This window comes from Podarcis gaigeae, assembly GCF_964106915.1.
Source record: "Podarcis gaigeae genome assembly, chromosome: 3".
Classification (NCBI taxonomy): domain Eukaryota; kingdom Metazoa; phylum Chordata; class Lepidosauria; order Squamata; family Lacertidae; genus Podarcis; species Podarcis gaigeae.
In genome coordinates, this window is record NC_139680.1 from 106835575 (window position 1) to 106845365 (window position 9791).

Here is a 9791-nt window from a genome sequence, read left to right on the forward strand (position 1 = left end):
GTTTCAGGAAGGAGTCTCAGCCAGCGGTGCAATGTGGGTGGGTGAACAGGGGCAGCTGCCCCAGGTGCAAAATTATCAGGGGGTGCCAAATTTCAGCACCCGGTGCTGTCTCAATACAGCTGTGTACCTCCGTCGCTGGGCTCTGTTGAAAACAGCTTTTCCATGCAAACCAGGAAGTGACTTCTCCAGACAATGGAATGACTCTTCTTTTCTTATCCCTGCGGCTGTGATCTCCTGGGTGACATGCATACTCCATCCATTTCCCTTCCTCCCTTCCTCCCACCCATCCACCCTCTGCTTGGCCCTGAGTGCTGGCAACCCAAGCTATGCCACTGCTCCCAGCCCTTCCTGAAAAGACTGGGGACCATCTGCATGCTCTACCACTAAGCTACAGCCCTTCCCCACTTGCCTACCAGCAGGCAGGCTGCATTTATTAGCTGATATCCACCAGACACCAGCATTCATTTAAGCTAGCAATAACCATTACAGAAACCTGTTTCAGTGTATCTGAAGAAGTGTGCATGCACACAAAAGCTCATACCAATAACTAAGTTGGTCTCTAAGGTGCTACTGGAAGGATTTATTATTATTATTATTATTATTATTATTATTATTATTATTAATTTTGTTTCAACTACAGCAGACCAACATAGCTACCTACCTGTAACTAGAAACCTCTTTGTAATACAAACTCCTACAGAAAGCTAGTATGTGGCCCTCGGCAGGTTAACCCTGACAGAATGTGGCCCTCAACAGGGAAACAGTTTTCTCCTCCTTTGCTACAGTGGATCTGCCTGGAATGAATGTTTAATCAATGCCCTGAAAAGATTTGGGTCTAAAGAGGTGACCAGAATCTTTGGGTGAAATTCAGCGTTGAGCTTTTCCAATTGTTCCATCTATGCAAGCTTTGCAGCTTACCAAGTGGGGAAAAAATCCCACTTCTTCTCTCTCTGCACACTGTTCTGGGGTTTTTCCTGAGTCCACAGAGACAATTTCCAGACTGCAGGGGGCACAGGGGAGAAGTGTGTTTGTGTGTGGAAGCCCCACTGCACAAGCCTAAGTCTTGACACAGGGCTTTCATTGATGAATTAGGCCCTATGAATAGCCCTGTACTCTGATTTGATATGAGAACATTCAGCCTATTCAGATTCTAACAAAGAAAAGAGAAGTGGCCAAACTATTTAATGAAAATGTCCCACCGTAGCACAATCAGTACCCGGGGAGATTAACTTCATTCGAAAATGAATGAGCAAATGGAAATTGCATGAGTGATTTGTGTGCTTTGTTGAAAGTGCTAAATTAATATTTGATCCATCATTTTGTCTGCTTCAGATTTGGCTTCATGGTGAAAAATGAGCCTTTGCCTCTAGCAGCAGCGGGATTTAAAAACTTCCAGTTTGACAATTGGCAGGGCTGTGCTGTTCCCTCGGTCTGAGGCCGGCACCCTTGCTCTCCCGGGTACCCTTCGCTGATGTCGCTTTGTGCTTTTACGGTCAGAGTTCTAGCACTCCCATCCCCTGAATTTCCAAAGCACCAAGCAGGGATTTGAGCTGCGTGACTCCCATTAACAGGGAAGCAGGTTGCCACGTCACATGCTGCTTGCAAGATGTGCTTTGCAGGCTCGTAATAACCTAGAGTTCCTTTCCCTGGAGCATCCCCAGAGGAAGAGCGGGAGCACATTTTGTTATTGCCTTCCAAAGAACCAAGCACTTTTGCATCTCAAAAGAACCCGGCATTACTATGACAAATGCATTTCCATTTGTAAGTAAACTTGTGGAAGCACTAGAGAGTGAGCCAGCATCCCTCAGACGTCAGCATCTGAACACCTGCCTTCCAGCGTCTAATGAAGGGAGTTTGTCCTTGCAAACTAGCCCCAACCTGGGAGCAGAGATAAAGCAGAGAAACATTAATAATAATAATAATAATAATAATAATAATAATAATAATATTTCCCAGCCACTCTGGGTGGCTCCCAACAGATAAAAAAAAACAGAATAAGACATCAAACATTAAAATCTTCCCTAAACAGGACTGCCTACAGATGCCTTCTAAATGTCAGCTAGTTGTTTATTTCCTTGACATCTGATGGGAGGGCTTCCCACAGGGCGGGTGCCACCACTGAGAAGGCCCTCTGCCTGGTTCCCTCTAACCTTACTTCTCACAGTGAGGGACCTGCCAGAAGGGCCTCAGAGCTGGACCTCACTGCTGTGTCACCTCGCCCTCCTGTCCTTGCAGGGAGGTGCTCTTTCAATGAACGTGGTGCTGGCAGTACTTTCCTGCCTTCCTCTCCCTTCCTCCTTCCTCGGTGGGCAGTGCTGACATCATCCCCCCCTTCCCTTCCCTGGACTCCAAATCCCATCATTTGCAATCACTGGTTATCCAGTCTTATGGGAACTGGAGTACAACAACATCTGGAGGGCTACAGATTCCCCACCCCTGGTCTACAGGAACTGGGCCTGCAACTCGTGGTCCTGGCCTGGCCTTGGATCTAGTGCCACTCAGTTTGGGGTGGACATAGGTTGTCATGTACCGGTCTGCCTCAGGCGGTAAAATGTCTTAGGCCAGCTGTGATCAACAGTGCCTGAAATCGGACAGGTTCAGAATATTGTGCAACATTGTGGATACACTGCAGGGTACATTTATTAGTGCTCCTCCTTCTTTGTGGCGCTGTCATCCCTTGCAAAGTCCACAATTCCCACCCCAGCACCCCATTCTCCATGTCTGCAGCAACAAGCTGTGCTGAATTAGCATCATCTCACCCTGTGCCAATCATGCCCTAACTTTCCACAATGATTCCTGGGAACTGAGGTTCATTTTAGAATGCTGAGAAGACTTAAATTTACAGGTGGGCATTAAACATAATTTCCAGGTGGGCATTAAAACCTTTGGACATAAAACCACTGTATGTGTTTAGTACAGATACGCCAGAAGGGTTAACTCATCACATTGCCTAGAAAGCGGACTGAAGGTTTAGTCAACGGATTCTCATCCTTTCTTCTTCTTTTTTTGCCCTTCGCTCAAAGGGTTCCTTGCCAGTGTTTCAGAAGGTTTCCTTAGAAGAATGAGGTTTTGCTGTTCTTGCCAACCCACAGGGAGCAGTTTTGATATTTACTTCGGCACTTTAAAAAAAGAAAAAGAAAATGTGTAACTCAAAAGAAATAAAATAAAACACACACACTTCTGTGGCTAAAAGGTCTGGAGCAAAAAAGACATAAAGGTTTTGTGCATAAATAATTTATCAAATAAACCGCAGGAGGCAGATGTAAATATTAAAGCTCTGCTTTGACTGCTGGAAAAAAACCCACCTAATGCTACATAATGGTTGTCAGTTCTCATCCATAGCTGCATCTGGCTTCTCTTTGACGAGGAGATATGAGAGCCAGCCTAGCAGAGCACAATTCTGGACTGGGCTGGAGAGAGCCAGGTTCAAATCCCTATGCAACCATGAAGCACCTGTAGCGATCTCACAAAGTTTCCCAAACTTGGGTCTCCAGGTGTTTTTTTAGACTACAACTCCCATCATCCCTAGCTAGCAGGACCAGTGGCCAGGGGATGATGGGAGTTGTAGTCCAACAGCAGCTGGAGCCCCAAGTTTGGGAAGCCTGACCTGGACCATAAATGTAGTGGCAATTTTCCAAGTGCAGGAACTCATCATGACGGTCTCCAAAGCTATAACCCCAAGACCTGTTGAAAAATGGCTGTGTTCTGCCTCCCTTGTTGGAGGCAGTATATCTTGGAATGCCAGCTACTGTGATGGCCTGGGATTCGGACTTGGATGCTGAACCTGATGCTGATCGCAGCCTGCACAGGATTCCCCGCCTCCAGAACCAGCTGGGCCGGGGCTGGGGCCTGAGCCTGAAGGGTCCTCACCTGTGCTGGATCCTCAGGTGCAGGCATCAGCTGAGTCTGCTCTGGCTCCTGAGGGGATGGAGGACCCATTGCCTGCAGGTGCTCCACTCTCAGCCCCGTCAGAGAAAGCTGAGGTTGCCTCTGGGTCCGGTAACCCTCCAGCCTCTCCTGAGCTGCAGAGGCTCAGGGCAGAGAGGCGGAAGGAACTAAGTTCCTGCAGGAGGAGTGCTCGCCTCCAGGCCAGGAGAGGCGAGTCACCAGAGGATCAGGGCCTCCCTGTGCCTCAGAGCAGATTAAAGCCGGCCAGCCCCAGTCCCAAGTTGCAGGAGCAACATTGGGACTGCCTGCCTGAACACTGTCCTGCTTTCCTGCCTGAGCTTCTGACCCGCCCTGGCTCCCTGCTTGCAAGCCTGTTCCTGAGCACCCAATTCCCTGCCCTGCACCCAGCTTCAGCTACTACGGACTGCCTCCATGTTGCACCTTCAACCACGGACCTCGCCTCTCGGGTAACCCATGGGACCAGCACAGCTACTTGGAATGAGAAGTGGAGAAAATGCTCCTGCTGTTAGGTCCTGCCTTTGGAGTTCCCATGGGCATCTATCTGGCTGCCCACTGTGAGATCAGGATGCTGAGATAGATGGACCATTGGTTTGGTCCAGCAGCCTCTTCCTTTGCTCTTAGTACCCATCTCACAGTTTCCTGGGTTCCATCAAAAGCAGCATCTTCTGAGTAGAGATGCATAAGATTCCAGTGACAGAGATATTAATACTACCGTATTTACTTGAGTCTAATGCACCATCAAATCTAATGCGCACCTCAATTTTCAGAACCTTGAAACCCCAAAAGTATTTGCTGGCAAATGTAAATGTGCTGTTGAATCTAATGAGCACCTTAATTTCCACAGTGTAATTGGCCAAAAAAAGGTTAAGTGTTAGATTTGAGTAAATATGGTATTTTGCCGAATTCCAGAATAGTGCCCGGCCAGGCACTGCTTTCTGGAAAACCCACAGTGACAATCCCACTCAGGTAATTCGTCACCAAGCCCACGACAATATGCTTTTCTGGTTGAGGATTTCAAGATTCTCTTTGCATGGGGAAATTAGGGCAAGATGACAATTAGGAGAAACAGGAGAGAGAGAGAGAGAGTTGTTTTAAAAACTGAGGGTTGGTTTGCTTGTTTTAAAATTGTTTACAGACAAAAGCCATAACTTATAAATCACATTGAAACCATAGTATATTTTCATGACCAAATATATATTTTTTTATTCACCACCTTTCCTCTCCAAGGAGATCAAAGTGGCCCACACAGCCCCCCCTCTACATTTTATCTCCACAACAACCCTGTGAGGTAGAATAGGAGAGGCATTGGCTGCCCAAGATCGCCCAATGAACTTCTTCATGGCTGAGTACACATTTGAACCCCGGTCTCCTAGATTCCAGCCCAATACTCTAGGTATGTCTGTTAGCAATTCTAAGTTAGCAAAGCCACAAACCACAAGCATAATCCTTCCAAAAATTCTTCCGAAAAGACTTCATCCTGTTCTAAGGCTGCAATCTAAGACATACTTTTCTGGGAGTAAGTCCCATTGAACTTAATGGGCCTTACTTCTGCATAGGTGTCTATAGGCTGGCACTGTTGTTGCAGATTCCCTCAATTTAAGAAATAACACATTTTCCTCCCATTTAGTGCTACTTTTTGTAACTTCTTAAGCCAGGTTCCCCCTTTTTCTAGGTACCATTTTCATTCATAACTTTGTCATGTTTCTCTTTGTCTACAGAGCCAGTGTGGTGCAGTGGTTAAGAGCAGTGGACACGTAATCTGGTGAACCGGGTTCGCTTCCCCGCTCCTCCACACGCAGCTGCTGGGTGACCTTGGGCTAGTCATACTTCTTTGAAGTCTCTCAGCCTCACTCACCTCACAGAGTGTTTGTTGTGGGGGAGGAAGGGAAAGGAGATTGTTAGCTGCTTTGAAACTCCTTAGGGTAGTGATAAAGCAGGATATCAAATCTAAACTCTTCTTCTTTGATGCTTCACAAGATGCGAAACAAAATCCTGGAGGCGAAAACTTATTTTTCTTTATGGCTAGGCCATCCTCATCCTGCGTGCACTGCCCCAGCTGCTGCATGGATACCTTTTGGATCGGGGCCACAGCATACAGTATACAACAATGCACTGCACAAATCTATATAAAGTACAGAGATAAATCATACAGGCCTACATGAAAAGGTTGTTCTACAAATTACCAGGATAATATCTAGGAAGCATTGTGGTCCTTAGGGAAAGGGCTAGTACATACCTTAATTAGTTCCTTGGATCTTTTATGTGTGTTTAATATTGATGAAAGAGGCACATTTTATTATTAAGAGTCCATGCTTAAATGGAGCAGGGGAAATTGGAAGTCCGCAAAGGAACAGAAGAACATTCTGCATCTGCACAGACAGCATCCTTGCAAAGCTTAGCTAATAAAGTAATTAGTGCATTGTTGTCTGAGCCATGCTTCCTGCATTGTTATGCGAAGCTTCCCTAGACTTGGTGTGGTTTGGTCCTTCATGGTGAGCACATCCACCATGTATACTGTATTTTTCGCTCTATAAGACACACTTTTCCCCTCCTAAAAAGTAACGGGAAATGTGTGTGCGTCTTACGGAGCGAATGCAGGCTGTGCAGCTATCCCAGAAGCCAGAACAGCGAAAGGGATTGCTGCGCAGCGATCCCTCTTGCTGTTCTAGCTTCTGGTTTAGCCATGCGAAGCCTCTTCAGGGCAGGGGGAGCCTTCATCCGGCTGCCCTCAAGAGGCTTCACGCTGCTATCCCAGAAGCTAGAACAGCAAGAGGGATCGCTGCACAGCTATCCCTCTTGCTGTTCTGGCTTCTGGGATTCAGAATATTTTTATTCTTGTTTTTTCCTCCTCCAAAAACTAGGTGCGTCTTATGGTCTGGTGATCTTATAGAGCTAAAAATACGGTATTTAAAGCATTCTTGTTTCTGTTCAAGAGTCAGGTTTCCCTCAAAGAATCTTGGGAACTGCAGTTTGTTACAGGCCTCCAAACAACTCTCACCTCACAGAATCATAGAATTGTAGAGTTGAAAGGGACCAGGAGGATTCTCTGTTCCAATCCCCTGCAATATAGGAAACTTCTGCCCAATGTGAGGTTCGAACTCACAATCCTAAGATTAAAAGTCACATGCTCTACCAGCTGAGCTATCCACCATGCCTCTTTCTCTTTAGTGTGAGGCTAGATCTACATAGCTATAAAAAAACGCTCTGAATACATTCTGCGAAAACCCATTGTAAAACTCACAATTGAAAATATCATTGAGTTGTGATTTCAGCTCTACAGCACCCTCTGGTGTCACCATGTTATAACATATTTATAACGCTGCATTTTGACTAATGTATCTAAATCCTCAGTCTCCCTTAACAAGCAACAGTTCCCAGGAGTCTTTGGGGGAAGCCATGACTCTTAACGTGGATAAGAGTCTTCATAGCTGTCAACCATCCCTTATTTGGCAGGAACCTCCCTTATCCCAGCGCCGTGTCCCGCTGCTGTCCCTTATTGATGATGTCCCTTAAATTTCTCGGGTTTCAAAGGAAGCAGCTCCTCTCCCTCCCTCCCTCGCTGCCGGCCAGGGAGGCTCCAACTGTGTTGCTTGGCTGCGTTGTTCACGCAATAAGGAGTCTAAGAATGACTGGGGGGTGGAGCTTCCATGCCTTGTGCCGATCAAATCGGCCGTGTTGCCTGGGGACTCACCTTTGCTCAGCGCTTCCCAGCGGAAAGCCAGGTTGCTGCGCTGTGGGAACCACCGCTTGAGGCTTCGTTTGGCTGCTGGCTGGGCTTTCTGCCTTTGGCTCGGAGGGGCTCAGAAGTTGAACATACCTGTGCCCAGAAAATCCCTTATTTTGGCTGCTGATCCCTTATTTTCAAATCTGTAAGTTGACAGCTATGATAAGAGTGCTTTAAATGTACGATAGTTTCATACATTTGTCAGATGTGACACATTTGACAGACTTTTCCCAGACTTTGCTTCTCGCAAAATACTCTCGTCTTGGGGGAGTGGGGATGCATTTCTTGTGCAAGAGAGCCAGATCATCCTTGTGTAACCCGAACTTGCTGTTATCTCACTCGGAAAGAATGACAAGTCTAGAAACACCCTCTGCCTTTTCTTCCCTTGTGGGAATTACAGCTTGCGCATAGGATCCAGGCACTTAAGCAAAAGAGCGGCGCTGTGCAAAATACAAATCAGTGCGGGAAGGAATCCCTCAAGGAAAGAGAAGCAGCACAGAGCTTTCCCTCGAACAGAGAGGGAACAAAAGCAATTTTAGAACAGAGGGAAGCCAGGAAGAGAGTGTTATGCAACAGCACCTCCAGAACAGACAGGAATACAAAACGGGTAATCGTCGCAGGGAGCTTTGCGAAAGACTCTAATGGGCTTGGCTTCCGATCCTTATCACATTGCACTAAATGCATTATTAATACCTAAAGTGGGGAGGCCAGTGGCTACTTGGGGCTGAGAGGCTGTGCAGCAGCTATATAAACAGGGAATTTATGCAAGGACTACATTATGTGCTCTCTCTTCACTTGTGGGAGTTGCAGCAGAGACACACAGGCTTTCCCTGAGGGGTGATCCAGCTACAGATCTACTGATCTGTGACGTACTTTGTACTTGTTTAAGGAATTCAGTTTTATTTTTATTTTATGCCGTTCACTGCCACAGTGTTTCCCCCCCTCCATAACCTTGGCAAAATAGACATTCTAATCCAATCAATACAGTAAATAAATAAAACAGAGAATCTAAGTTATTTCTCTTTTGGTTACTTGGCACACCATGGTATATGATAGCTGTCTTCAGATATCTCAAGAGCTGTCATGTGGAAGAGGGAGCAAGCTTGTTTTCTCCTGCTCTGGAGGGTAGGATTCGAACCAATGGCTTCAAGTTACAAGAAAGGAGATTCTGATTCCACATCAGGAAGAACTTTCTGACAATAAGAGCTGTTTGACTGTGGAATGGTCTCCCTTGGGAGGTGGTGGACTTTCCTTCATGGAGGTTGGATGGTCATCTGTCATTGATGCTTTGACTGAAATTACTGTATTGAATTCCACAGCTGTCACTAGAGGCCTGAGTGGGCTTGGTGGCTTGAAGGATGCGTATAATAATAATAATAATAATTTATTTATACCCCGCCCATCTGGCTGGGCTTCCCCAGCCACTCTGGGCAGCTTCCAACAAAATATTAAAATACAGTAATGCATCGAACATTAAAAGCTTCCCTAAACAGGACTGCCTTCAGATGTCTTCTAAAAGTCTGGTAGTTGTTGTTCTCTTTGGCATCTGGTGGGAGGGCATTCCGCAGGGCTCCCAGTCGCCAGTCTAGCTGCCACATTCTGGATTAGCTGTAGTTTCCACGTCACCTTCAAAGGTAGCCCCACATAGAGCACATTGCAGTAGTCCAAGTGAGAGATAACCAGAGCATGCAGCACTCTGGCGAGACAGTCCACGGGCAGGTAGGGTCTCAGCCTGCGTACCAGATGGAGCTGGTAAACAGCTGCCCTGGACACAGAATTGACCTGTGCCTCCATGGACAGCTGTGAGTCCAGAATGACTCCCAGGCTGTGCACCTGGTCCTTCAGGGGCACAGTTACCCCATTCAAGACCAGGGAGTCCCCCACACCCACCAGCCTCCTGTCCCCCAAAACAGTACTTCAGTCTTGTCAGGATTCAACCTCAACCTGTTAGCTGCCATCCATCCTCAAACTGCCTCCAGACACTCACACAGGACCTTCACTACCTTCACCGGTTCTGATTTGAAAGAGAGGTAGAGTTTAGGTGAGTTTTGTTGCTTTATTAAGCAGGATAAAAACATGTATAAACAGATACATGGTGAAACTGCAGGGGGTTGCTGCTGATCAATATCAGGTCTATATCAGGTGCTGTTTACACACA